Genomic DNA, 14093 nt, shown 5'->3' with positions numbered 1-14093 from the left:
CATGCCGGCTTGCAAAATAGGGAGGGTGCATTAGAAAGGCCATTTTGCGGTCGTAAAAGGCTCAATTTCCAGCTTGCAACAGCAAAATCGCGTTGTATATTGGGCCCCATATTACCTATTCCTTTTGGGAGTGGGAACCTTACTTTCTAGTGAAATTAAGGCTTGGTTTGCCACTTGTTTTATTTATATCCTTTGGATATTTCTAGTAACAGTCTGGGTGGGATCTTGGTGTTATCCACACCACCAGCAATCATCAATGTATTGTGGAAGTAAGACACTTGGTTGAGAATTGCTGCTTTATGTAGAATAGGTAACAGAGCTGAATAGAATGCAGTTACAATTTAGAACAATTGAATACATACATATTCTTTAGAAATTCCAAAAAACACCTATTAATGAACCACTGCACCAGGAACTGTTACTGCCCTGGAAACAATTGACTTTGTATCACATCGTTGATACTAGAATCTCTCTCTGTGGACTTGTGGATTTGTTACACATTATCTTCTTTATTCCACATGTACCTATCACAAACATAATCGTAGAGGTTTAATTTTAGATATGTCTCATTATTACACACATTGGAACATCACCATTTCTGACAAAGCCCCAGTTTCGCTCTCACCATACAGTCACCAAGACGAAATTGGTTGTATGATGGAAGCACGCATGCCAGAACAACACGGTCTTAAAAACAACCACCTCTTTACCACACAGGCCTTTACCACACATGCCTTTACAACTAATTCTGTTGTAAAAGCAAGTATGGCAAAGGAAGTTGCGAGGGAAATCCCCCCTGCCCTTTGCCCTAACACCCCAGCCCTTAATACTGCCCCTCCCCCTGCCCTGAGCCCTAAACCTCTCCATCCCTAAACCTCTCCAACCATGAGCCCTAAAACGGATCCCATTCTGTCCCTGAAACTACCCTGACTCCCCTCCTAATGCCTAAAACCTTGCCTCCTACTTAAAACTACGCCAGCGCCCCCATCCTGAGCCCTAAAACTGTTCCCAGCCCTCCAAACTGTCGCATCCCCAGCCCTGAACCCTAAAACTCACCCCCCTTACAACTACCCCAGCCCTGAGCCCTAAAACCCTGCCCCAGCCCTCATAACTACCCCAATCCCCCCAGCCCTCAGCCCTAAAACACTCCCCCTACCCAAAAAAACTAATCAGACCACCTTGTAAACAAATACCAGACCTTCCCCTGCCCTGAGCCCTAAAACTGCCTCCACCCTTCAAAAGTACTCCCCCCCCAACCCAGTCACGGTCCCTAAAAACCTGCTACCTGCCTCAAAAAAGTAATGCAACTCCCTCATGTAAAAAAATAATAACCCGACCTCCACCTCGACCTCCCTGTGCCCTAAAACTGCCCCCACCCCTCAAAAGTACCCCCCCCCCCACAAACCCGGTCCCATCCCCTAAAAACCTGCCACCTCCCTAAAAAAAAAACACGACTTCCCCCCTATGTAAAAAAAAAAAAAATTAACCCGAACCCCCCCCCCCCCCCGCCCTAAGCCATAAAATTATCCCCACCCCTAAAACTACCCTCCCCCAACAAATCCGGCCCCAACTCCACTTACCTCTCCCGTTGCTTCCTCTTCCTGTGCCTGGAACAGCTAGTCTGCGCTGTCTGCCTTATCCCCGCACATGCGTTGTTAGGCACATGCATGGTTAAGGCAGACACCCAAGCCAGTGCGTGGTTCAGGCAAGCGTGGTTTAGCTTGCGAGCTAGCCCGCATTGTTAAGACTGTTTCCTGACTAAATCTGCTTCTTAAAATGTTGCACCATGGACCTAAATGTAGCAGTGAGTTGGCTCGCCTAAATTACACGATGTCACAGATAGAGTGCGGGGAATGGGTGCAAAGTGATTTCTCTGTGCATCACAAGAAACTAGTGTAATGTAAACAAATCCACTGGCAATTGGATTCGAGAACCAACTTGGGCAGTCTGAAAGCACTCCGTAGCTGGACTTGTTTATAGTTTGGAAGAAATTATTCTTCATGGTTAAAAACAGTATAGAATATAAGAGCTCACTGTTTGATATGAGAGTAGCTCCAGGTGCCAGAAAATCATGTTTCTTCTTTTGTGTATGTCTTCAAAACTACTGCTGAGTACCACATCTTATTACTGTAGTGTACGTCACTCTATTACTTTGAAGCATGCCGATAAATGAAATAAAAACAATGTGTTTGTTTAATAAAGGAAGGCCACAATACAAATAGCTCATTTTATGGTACGCTTATTGTTAGTGATTAGTGCTGTAGGTTTTACACAGTAGATTTGTCTTTGTAATTGGCCAGTTTACAGCAATAAGTAACCTGCTCCAGAGACAGATCACGTGTGTGTGTGTGAGAGTCTGGGAAAAATCATATGCTAAATAAGAACATTATGGTTGGCATCACGTGTCTCTGCTAATTACATACATTTACCCAATTAACTCTTCCCCGTGTTGATTAATAATTAATCCGTATATAAAAACAGGAAGTAAGCCTACTGTTTTATTCAGAATGTGATGTCATACAATAGGTAACAACTATGTCGGTTTTGCAGACATCCCATGACACTCAAATTTCTTCTGATGTTGATGGCTGTTTCTTGTGTCATTTGGGATTTAGATTATGCAGTTTGTTTTTTTCAAAAATCAAATAACTGAACAAAATCTGCGATGTAGTTAAATTCTACTCAGAGCTGACAGAACCTTCACTCACTTGAAAGGCTTGTTTTGCTTTAGCAGTGCCACAGAGTTCTCAAGAAGAGGTATACAATAATGTTTTGGTACTCATATTGGGGCCTTTATACAAAAGCATTTTTGTGTGCGTACAGTAGTTCTCGTGTAGTACTCTTTTACCTAATCTTTTATGCCTTTGTGCACCAAAACAACTTAAATTCGAATAATATTCTGAGAATATTCCTGTACAGTTAGTGCAAATGGGATGGACTGTGCCTCTTTGCACATTTATTAATAGGGAGTTGGACATTTTATGGCTGATTCACAAATGGGTGTACTAGTATGTACCAATACTTAAAAGAGTACTCCTGGAATACTAATTGCAGTACTCATAAATACTTTTGTGAATCTGGCTATATGTTTCTGAAACAATGTTTGCGAGTGTGGTTGCTTTAAAATCTCCACAGTCAAAAGACGGCAGGATGGCAGCATATCGTGTTCTCTTGTTCTAAAGAAAACACTGACACATGCATTTTCCATTACATTGACATTATTTCCCCTTTTCGTTGATGTGGAAGAGGAACCACAAATCAGTTTCATTTTTTGCTCCAGATGTTGATTGCTGAATGCAACAACCGCTTTATTTATTTTTGTTGTCAGGAAGCATGACAGAAAGTGATAGATGTCCCTCTGAGATACCCAGTCTATATGCAGAGTTGAGGCTCAAATGCATGGGAGCAGAGCTACATCAAACCTGCCCACCATTCCATGCCAGACCTAGGTGTCAGGTGGCCATGTATGTTGCTCAGTTGATAGCTAAAGTCTGTGCAACTTCACTGCACATTCAAAGCTATTCATACTTCTCAGTATCAGGACTTCGATGCATAGGGGCTGGTAGAACAAAAGGCCCATTAGGCCTGTCTCATCTGCCCTTGAAGCTGACTTCACTTAGTCTCTGGTCCTGTCCTTTATTTGGTCTGTGATTGCTCCCATGCTTTTGGCACCAGCCATGAGTACATATAGAATTTACAAGGTATAGTAAATCAAAGCATTTCAGTCAACTCCAAACAAGCACTGGCAAATTCAACAAATTTGGCACTTAGAAACTTTTTCACTAAAATGTTTGGGCTGGTCGTAAAGCGCTCACTTGGAGTAACTTTAGGTGACCAACTCCAGCAGGGAGCCAGTCAACAGATACCTCAGCAGGTGATGCAGTCTTCAGTCAGTCCAAGGCACTTTTATCCTTTGCAGGGTTTTCATTTGGGAGTGGTCCTGATGCAAGATGTGAAGGATGCTGAAGATGCTCAGAGGATGCTGCGGATGCTATGCAGTCGACAGGGGTCTTGCTGTCACTACTCCTCAGTCCACCAAGGGGGTGAGGCAGTCCTGGTCACAGGCTTGACATCCCTCGAAGTCCATTTCGTGCTGGTAGAAGACCAGTCCACACTGGTGTACCAGTCACCCAGTATCGCAGTCACAGGCCAATCCTTCCTGGGTTGAAAACTCATCCTCTAGGGGTCCCAGGTGCACTTCGATGACACTCCTGGGCTTAGCGAACTCAGGTGCATATTTGTTGATTGGGTTCTGGTCCATAGTGCTGCACAGCAGGGGTCGATGGTGGCTGAAAGACTTTGGGCTACCAACTTGCCCAGCAGGCTTCTCAGCTGTTGTGCCCCTGTGCTGTGAACAGGAGGCCAGCTCACTGACACTTGGTGTCTTTTGACTTTGGCTGGGCTCTGGAGAAGGTTTCTATTTAAGCAGGACACAGTGGGCACAGCCACCAGATTCAGCGGGTGCAGTCCACGCCCGTTCAGCCTTACTTTGCTGGTTCCGCAGTGCAGCAGGGCAGTCATTCTTCGATCCTCCTTCCAGTCCAGTTAAGATCTGAGTTTGGGGTTTCAGGGGTGCCCTACTTAAGCTCAGAAAACCCCCGGAGGCAGGATGTGGTTGGTAGCTAATGGGCTACCAAGTTTTCTCCCACCTCATGACCATTTTCTGCAAAGTGTGGCATCTAGGCATCCCGAGATACACCATTCTGCACACTTTCAAAATGGCAGGACCCTTCTCCTGGCATGTGGATCTAACTAGCTCAAGCCAGATGTATGGCTACCAAATAGGTTACACATGCCTAGAAAACAGGCTTGACAACTGTTTTCTGCTCTCCTGTCCTTAGTGCCAGGCTGTCTTCCTGAACAATGGAGCAACCTCACTCCCAAGTGTTACCCATTCGCCCTTCAAAGTCAGCTCCTCCTCTGAAGCACACCTTATAGGTGAACACCTGTGTGGCGACCTGCAGGAGGGGTTGTGACACCTCCTTCCAGCACAGGCCCCTTTGTATGCTTTCCTAATGTTTCCGCAGGACGGCAGAAAACTTTCCCTGTGACAGGAGCCAGTTTGCAACTAATATGCGCACAGGGGACTAAAGGTAGGAAAGTAGCAACTTAGCTAAAGGTTCGCACTGCTACTTGTTATATTAATTTTGACCTGAGAATCAAGTCGGGTTAATGTAATGAATTGTTTTATACCTTAAATGACCCACTGAGGGGTCAGCATATAAGTTTGCAGTTGCCATTTGGGTAACCAAGCGTTTCCACAGTAAAAACAGCATAACATGTTCTGCCCATGGAATATGCTGCACGCTGCTTTACAACTCAATAAGCCTGCCATAAGGGTGACTTACACATAATATCAGGCGAAACTCTGACTTTTCCATTTCCTTAATTGGCAAAGTTGGTCGGGCAGTTGGTCTGGGAGTCTCATTTTACTCGTGCCCAACCCAGGGAAGCACAAGGGAAGCCTCTAACTTACATGCCCTGGAAAGCATTTACTAGGGACTTACAGGTAAGTTAGGTCAGCCAATTGGGTCAATTCGACATACCAGTTTAAGGGTAAGAGCACAGGTACTGAGGTCTGGTATAGAGGCCTCAGTGTACTCTTAGAGGTGAAAAACAAGCAGCATTAGTCCAAAAATGTGGGGGTGAACATGCAAAAATATTAATTTCCTCACAAATATGCAATATTTTTTAATTATTCTTCACTTGTACTAACTATATCTTTGATCATTCACACTATTAAAGGAAACCTTAATCTCTGTCACAAGCTACCAAAGAATGAGAATTGCTCAGTGACATTAAGAAGCTTATTTGACTAGCTGTAACAAATCAACCTCTTTCTTCTTGGGCTGAAAGTAGTATTATAGACTTTTAGCTGCCTGGTGAATACTCTGTCATTGGAGAAAAGCTGTAGTTTCTCAGAGTGTATTGAAGCACTTGCTTTTGGCATGCCTTGCAGTGTATGGTCCACCCATTTGTTGAAATGCACAGAGACAGTGTTGTCATGTTCGCAGGTGCCGTGACTGTACTGTTTGGATACAGTGTGTGTGGCTGGGCTCCAAACCAGCATATATTATAGTGTTCAGAGGTTGCATGTGTTGCACTGTCTGTTGATGTTTGTAAGCCAGCGATGTTTGTATTGTTAGAAGGAAATTACAGCAATCACAGTGGGCTTATTCTGTAGTGTTTAGTTCTAGTGGAGGTTGTAGTGTTCCGCGTAAGCATGTCTCCTTGTTTTCTGAGTTTGCTTGAGATTCCAGCATCCCAACATCAAGACAATGTGAATCAATCAGTGCAAATTGATTAATTAAGAAAGAAAAATCTAGTTTGTAAAGCTCAGAGCAGTACTGTCATTAAAAATAAACACATGCTAATACAGAACACTAAAGATGTGCAAGCTCTGGACACTATAACTCACATTCAATCCACAAGGTTGTGAGCCAGGGTTCTTGCTGTTGTTAGCAGCATATGTTTCAGCAAGGTGTTGGAAGAGCTTTTGGAAGAGACGTGTTACAGGTTTCAGAGCTAGAATGTGTTGCAGTCTTTGATTCAAGAATATACCAAACTGTCTGAAGTGGCTGTGAGTTGCAGTGTAAAGGTCTGGCTTGCGTTGCAGTGTCCTTTTCCAGATTGTTTTCTAAACCAGTATCCAATGGGAGGCAAGATGCATCAGTTTTTGGGGCTGTATGACTTGTAGCATTTATGACTGATAGCACTGTTAGGTATCCACATAGTGTGCTGCAGTTATTGAAGGCAGCATGACTGTCAGAGTTTGGAACTGGTATTGTGCAGGGTGCCTGCATTGTTGGATTACAGAGCAGGCATTTCTACCCTGGAGTTTCTTTCATTATTTTTCTTTGACATATTGAGTTGCAGTGGGGGGAGGTAGCTTGTGTACCAGAATGTGGAACTGGAGTGCTGAGCAGGCTCCGATCACTGCTGTTAAGTGTTTCAGTGCTCCGAGCCCATGTGGATTACAGTGTTGTAATGTAGTGCACTGTGTGTGTGTCGGACGGTGTGACAAAGTTTGGAGAAGTTAGTTGATGCAGAATTCGGATACTCATATGTGCATTCAAATAGATCCCATTCAGAAGGGAGATTTGTTGTATTCAAAGATTCCTTCTTGGCAAGTAGGAGTCAGGTAACTGATGATACCTGATGTATGATCAAGTATCATACGTATGATTGAGGCTGTATGATAGAGGCTGTAGAGGCTGGTGAACGTGTAGTATTTATCCCTGATCCTACAATAGTATGCAGTAGAGGGTGAGTGTGTAGTATTTGTCCCTGTTCATGCAAGAGTACCCAGTAGGGGGTGAGTGTAGTGCTTGTCCCTTGTCCTGCAAGAGCGGGCATTAGAGGGTGAGTGTAGTGCTTGTTCCTTGTCCTGCAAGAGTGGGCAGTAGAGGGGGTATGTGGGGTATATGTGTTTCCTGTATGTGGACAATGATGAGGGGTAGTAAGGGCGAGAACTGCCGCACACCCAGGGAGTAAGTACACTAATACGTTATGAATGCAAATATAGTCCAAAGTAGGTGCCAAGTGGTCAGGTGCCTTACTACCCAGTAGGCACAAAGATGTGTACCGATGTACACAATAACAATGAACACAAAGTTACCACAGCACACCACTGTCCAGTATAATCAAAATACACAGGATTTATGTCCTTGGTAGGACATGAAATCAAAGACAGAATGCGTAAATGTCCCAAGTCTGTTGGAGAAGGTGTCTTTATTTGGAGGCACAGTCCGCCTCAAAACAGATAGTGTGTTCTTCAAAATACAGCCAACACGTGTTTCGTCACTTAGGTGACTTCCTCAAGGCTAGACCATCCGGCCAGTTAGGAAGAGTTGGACAACCTACGGTTAGGCAAATAGGTGTGGTTCTTAAGGAATCTGTTAGTGGTAATGTCTCCTGTACATAAGGTGCAAGGAGTCTCCAAATGTGACCATGGAGACTGAAGTCCTTGCTTACTTGATTTGGGATCGACCGGATGACTTTTCCGGTTCTACTCTTTTGACACAACTCTATGACTTCCGGCTTATCAGGGCCGTCTTCAGTCTCCATGGTCACATTTGGAGACTCCTTGCACCTTAAGTACAGGAGACATTACCACTAACAGATTCCTTAAGAACCACACCTATTTGCCTAATTGTAGGTTGGGGAGAAAATATTGTTCACCCGGTATTGCCCATGCTAGTGGTTTTGTTTAGATGGGTTCTGTGTGACCTGTATATGTTATGCTTTTGGTTTCATATGGATGGTGTCGGATGCAACCAACGTGTGAATAATATATAGGGCCTTTCAAAGCTAGAATCTCTTCTGGTTTTGTTTGTATTTTTCTTTATTGAATCTAAAGTCTCTTATGGTTCTATTTGTATTTATGTGCTATTCTTAAAGGGAAGGAGAGGTGTTGTAACCTGGAATGACTGTAATAACCTGCAATGGCTGTAATGCTTCTATGCGCAGCTTCTCTGGTTCCCTGCCCTGCTCAGCCAGTGTATGATGTCATAGAATGTTGGCGAATGACAGAAGAAGTGGACAGTTAGAAAGAGGAGGCTGAGCAGAGAGGATGCTGCTTCTGGTAGGGTTTCCTTATTAAGTAAACAAGATTCCCCATTTTTAAAGTGAAAATTGCTTCATTTTACGTTTCTTGAACTGCGTCTGACTCAATATGAGCCAATGGGGAAAAAATATATACCTGAGACATTTTTTCCTAAATCTCCCACTTCTCCAGTTTGAAAATGTAGCAATGTATTTAATATGCATTACTTGTGTAGTGTCCCCCTGGATATATACTAGTGTTTCTACCAGCCACTACCAGTGGGCTGGCTTTCACAGTCACCTCACACTCATTCAACACAGACATCACAAGTTAGGTGACCCTCCCAATAGAAGGGTCTGAGCACATGAGCTCATGGTCAGTTATATGTGCAGTAATCATGTGTCTGTGTCCATAAGTTTTTTGGTATGTGGGCCCTGGGCCCATGAGTTCGCAATGGTTAAGAGTGGGTCCGACCCCGAGTGTGTGCTGACTGCAGCTCTGCTGTGCCTCGTGGGGGAAGCTTAGCTCAAGGCACATGCTCCTGCAGCTCCCACCTGGCGAGAGCCAGCACATCGACTGGCCCTGAAGATAAGAGTGATTCGTGAAATGCGGTGGAGTGCCACAGCCAGCACCGTGCTCTAGGCACCCACGCACAGCCGACTTGTACCGCAAGCGGTTGACCCCCCCCCCCCCCCCCCCCCCCGAATCAACAGCGCCATCATGGGCGACAAGGCCCGAAGTCACAGTGCAGGAAAGTCCTGCAGCGGCCTGGCAAGGAGATGCGCTCAGTAGTGGCACCCTGTCAGCAGAAGGGAAGAGCAGGGACGAGTGTACACCTGTTTTTGGAGGCCACCCCTCCGTCATCTGTCTCTGCAGCTCCTGTGAGAGGCAGCATGGCCTCCAGCGTTGGAGATGTGTACATAATGAGGTAAGGCGGGGGTTAAGCTGACCCTGCTGCACAGGCCAAACTGGATCAGGACAGAAGTCGGGTACTCAGACTGAAGCATACATAGCGCGTTTGAAGCCCAGAGCAGAAAAGGGCGCACACCTTCCTCCATGTATGGCAGCAGCCCGGTCCCCTGCCTTAGAGATGGCTGTCTGGAAAGTGAAGTTGATACACGTGCGGTGTGCACTGCGTGCCCCCTAGTGGCAGGCAACCACTTAACGGGGGAGAGAAGTCCGCTGTGGCAACCGGCAGCAATCACACAGTTCTGCTTGTTTTGTTTGTCCACCAGAGAAGAGAAGGTGAGTGTTTGCCACAGCAGTGGGCCAATGAAAAACTGTTTGCCCAGATCGCCCCCCAGTACCTGAAGACATGACTCAGACCCGACCGCGCTCAAGAGGGGGAAAAAAAGGCAGCGCAAGCAGAAGCTGCCCACCAGAAGGCGTTTTGTGGGAAACCAGGACTGCGGCCAGAGGACTGAGAACCAGCATGGAGAAGATTGCTGTGGACCCTGTATTTGAAGTGGCAGCATCACCTACATTAGTACCTCTTAGCGGGTATTTGTGATACCACACCAGTTTAGAGTTAGCGTTTTACAAAGACACGTCCAGCAGCAGTGAGAAGATTGTGTGCCCCCCTCCCGCATCTGCACTTCCAGCCCCCACGTGGTCCGTGGTATCAGGGAAGACTGCCGCGCCCTCCTCCAAGTGAACCTGCAGCGTTACCTAGTGGTGGCTCATCAAATCGCATCAGAAGTTGGCAGCAAATTTACATATGAAGCGGCCCTGATGGGGTCTAACATTGGGAAGTGACTTTTATTGCCTTGAGTCTGTGGTGCCCCACGACTGCGCCTTAAACAGCGGCACTAAGAGATTGTGAGAGAAGCCCTGCTGTGCATACCCACGCTATTTGCAACACAGCAGGGCGGAAGGTGAGCCCAGTACATAGGGGACAGAGAAGCTGCCAGGGGTGCAAAAAACATGGCGCGCCCCCAGCAGAGAGTGCCTGCACAGGCCCATCTGCACACACAGGAGAGAGAGGCTGGCAAACTGGCACAGGACCCACAGGACCCAGTGAGACAAGCCTTCTTAGAAGCATACCCGAGACTGACCAAAAGAGCGCAGCATACCACCTGGTGGTGAACGGCCACCACCGCAAGCAAGAAGAGCATGCACGCAAGGTGCCAGCAGACGGCACCCATGAAGAGACTGTCTCTTAGCCCCATCACTCCCTGCAAGGGCACTAGCTTGCAAAGGCGCACCTTATCAAAGAAGGGACACAGAGAGGGCCCAAACTCCAGGGACACAGAGACAACATACTATTGCACTGGTGAGTCTAACAACAAGAGCAGGAGTCCTGGAAATGGCAATGCTGCACGAAATAGGCAGCACCAGTTGGCCAACCCAGCGTCAACTGGCCAGCGTTGGCCCATCAATGAGAATATCACAGAGTGACCAACCCTGCCAAGCATGCACGAAACTAGACAGGACCAAGCACCATGATGGCGCAGCCTTGAGGAGCAAGCACTGCACCTTTGAATGAAGGCTGAAGGAAGGTGATCCTCCATCCAGCGAGCAGAGCACCAAGAAGATCCCTGAGGAAGGGACAGGCAGAGTGTGGGTGATTGTCACATCTACAACAGAAAAAGTGTGTCCTATGAACAGGATGCGATTAGTGAGAGGTCCATGTGAAGTGAACATGCAACATGTGGCAGGGCGCCACATCACAGGAGAAAGAATGAGAAAAGAAGAAAAGAGGAGTGCTCTTAACCAGACGAGGTTAGAAGAAATGCTGAGCTCGGCACAATGCCACGTCAACAAATTGAGGAGAGAATGGTGTGTGACAGACCTGTCAGACTGAAGATTCCAACAACCACAGGTGCACAGGAGGAATGAAGAAATGTGTCAAGACCAAAGACTTGATCCACCACCCGAGAGGGCATCTACAAACACAAACCAGCCACTGAGGTGCAGCGACATCACTGGAGACAGCCCAGCAGGATTACCGAATGTAAGCCGCCTGCAGGTGCAAACTGTGTACCTGCCCCAAGCTTCACGGTGCGACCGTCAAGCCACCTTTCCCAGCTGCTTGAGATAGGAGGTATCCCTGCTAGCAACTGCAAATGCCAAAGAAGAAGAAGAACCGCACCAACAATGCGACAAGTTATGTGGCTACGAAGTCTCTCCAGCCATCCTCACTCTACGCAAGAAATTGCCACCTGTTGTACAGGTTGTCAAATGGTAACAACATCTACATTGCCATGTTTATCACCATAACCACCCAAGGGGCATCCCAACACCAGAGTGGCATGCGAGCCATTAGAAAACTGATGAGGCACTCCTGGCGCTGTGGGAGACCAATCATCCAGAGACTATGGGGGTCATTACAACCCTGGCGGAAGGCGGAGAACCGGTGGTAAGACCGCCAACAGGCTGGCGGTCTTACTCTGTGGAATTATGACCATGGCGGTTACCGCCATGGTCATCCGCCAATTCCCCGTTCCGCCCGCCGGGTGGGAGACCTGGGTCTCCAGCCCGGCGGCCGGCGGTATTTGGACCCGGCTTACCACTGTGGATTTCCAGCAGTTTGAACCGCCATAAAATCCATGGCGGTAAGCACTATCAGTGCCAGGGAATTCCTTCCCTGGCACTGATAGGGGTCTCCCCCACTCCCACCCCAACTCCCTCCCCTACCCCCCCACCACCCCTGCCACCCCCCAAAGGTGGCAGGGCCCCCCTCCCCACCCCGATCCCCAACATCACTTCACCCATACCCACACGACACGCACGCAGGCACCACCTACATACTTACACGCACACACGCCGAAATACATTCCTACATCCACACACACAGTCATACACGCACACCCACATTCAAACATACACGCACACATCCATACAGACATACACGCACTCATTCCCATACACACAACACCCCCGCAGGCATACACGCACTCACACACCCCCTCTACATACACAAACGCACACCCCCATGCACCCACACAACACACAACACCCCCTAACCCCCCACCCCTCACGGACGATTGACTTAACTGGTCCGACGATCCTCCGGGAGGGGACGGGAGCCATGGGGGCAGCTCCGCCGACACCACACCTCCAACAGAACACCGCCACGGCGAATCACAGGATGTGATTCGCTGGGCGGTGTTCTGTTGGTGTGGCGGTGGAGGTGGAGGAACCTCCACTTCCCCGCATCCCGCCTGTATGGCTGTTGGCGGCTCTCCGTCCGTAAAAGGACGGAGAGCTGCCAACGGTCATAATAGGCCGAGCGGCAAACCGCCACCAATGGCGGTCTTCCGCACGGCGGTCCCTCAGCGGTCTTCATAAAAGACCGCCGAGGTCAAAATGACCCCCTATATGTTAGACCCCATGTGCACCGGAGTCCTGCTGGCAAGAGCACACCTGATCATGACACATCTTGCACGAGTGACTTGGCTGTGCCCTGTTAGAGGTCCTGCAGCAACCCCTTTGTGCAGCCCACATGTGGCCGTGCACACCCCACGTGGTCCTGTGGCAAACCAGCAAAAAGGGAATCCCGGCACAAGAGATGAGTCTGAAGATGCTCCACCAAAAGGTACTTGGAGGCATCGGGCCTCAGAGGAAGATATCCAAACTCCATCAATGTCATCCCAACCTTTGCAGGTTTGCCTTTCACAGAGCCAGGGCACCTCAAAAGAAACTTCTGCAGCAGACTTCACCAACGCTCCTGATGCCCACAGTTTGAACTGTTTGACACTAACCACATCACTGCGAGGGCGCGCAGGACTGACCAACAGTGCATGAGTGAGTTTAGTTTGTGTGCCCAGGGCCCACGACCTTACGACTTGGAGCGATAATGTGTGATTCGTAGATGAAATGTGTTGGGTATTTACCTTGCGAATCCCCCCACTCCCTCTTCGCCACCCCTGCATTTGACGGTCTGGCACTTGTTGCTTCCTGGGTCTGCGGTGTGACAGGGGAAGCAGTGGTTGTCTCTGCGCCCAGAGTGAGCCAGGTTCACACAGAGTGCACAGCCCACTCACTCTTGGTCAGCGGCCCGGTTGGTTATCAACTCCCACATCCGACCTGTCTCCACACGCTCTGTGATTTTCCAAGCTTGATTACTCCCACTTCCTGCAAAACACCTGTCAGGCCGGCCAACCCGTGCAGTGAGACGAACTGGTGAGAAGAGAATCAGACCCGGCAGTGAGCGTGCCCTTGGAACACGTCCAGCGCGCACTCACTCTTCCAGGTGTGACACACCCAAAAACTGTGAGTCACAAACGCCCGTCTGTCATGTGTGGTTCTTGGCACTCGGTGAGGCACGAGCAGTGGCAAACAGCAAGGAAAAACGCCAGTGCCAATATGACATAACTCCGGTGAAATACAGATTTCAGCCTTTGAGAGAACACAAATTAGTAATTTCCGCCATCTATTTATTTATTATCGAAATATGACATTGCATTTACACAATTAGAGTAGCAAAGCACTCTGCTAAGCGTTACCATTGCCCTTTTTTTTAAATAATAAAACGTCGCCAAATACTAAACATTCTAATTGCAGACAGCACTCATTAGTAGCTGTACCTTCCAGCAGCAGTTTAACA

The 14093-nt window shown here is 47.8% G+C and overlaps 1 protein-coding gene across 1 annotated transcript in view; it reads left to right on the top strand.

The window, feature by feature from the left end:
* IRF5 (interferon regulatory factor 5) overlaps positions 1–14093 on the top strand; it is a 120498-nt gene that overhangs the window by 36145 nt on the left and 70260 nt on the right. The window lies entirely within an intron of this gene.

The sequence above is a fragment of the Pleurodeles waltl genome, chromosome 4_1 (assembly GCF_031143425.1).
Source record: "Pleurodeles waltl isolate 20211129_DDA chromosome 4_1, aPleWal1.hap1.20221129, whole genome shotgun sequence".
In the NCBI taxonomy this organism is placed as follows: domain Eukaryota; kingdom Metazoa; phylum Chordata; class Amphibia; order Caudata; family Salamandridae; genus Pleurodeles; species Pleurodeles waltl.
Note: the sequence above shows the minus strand (reverse complement) of the source record. Positions and strands in the feature narration are given on the sequence as shown.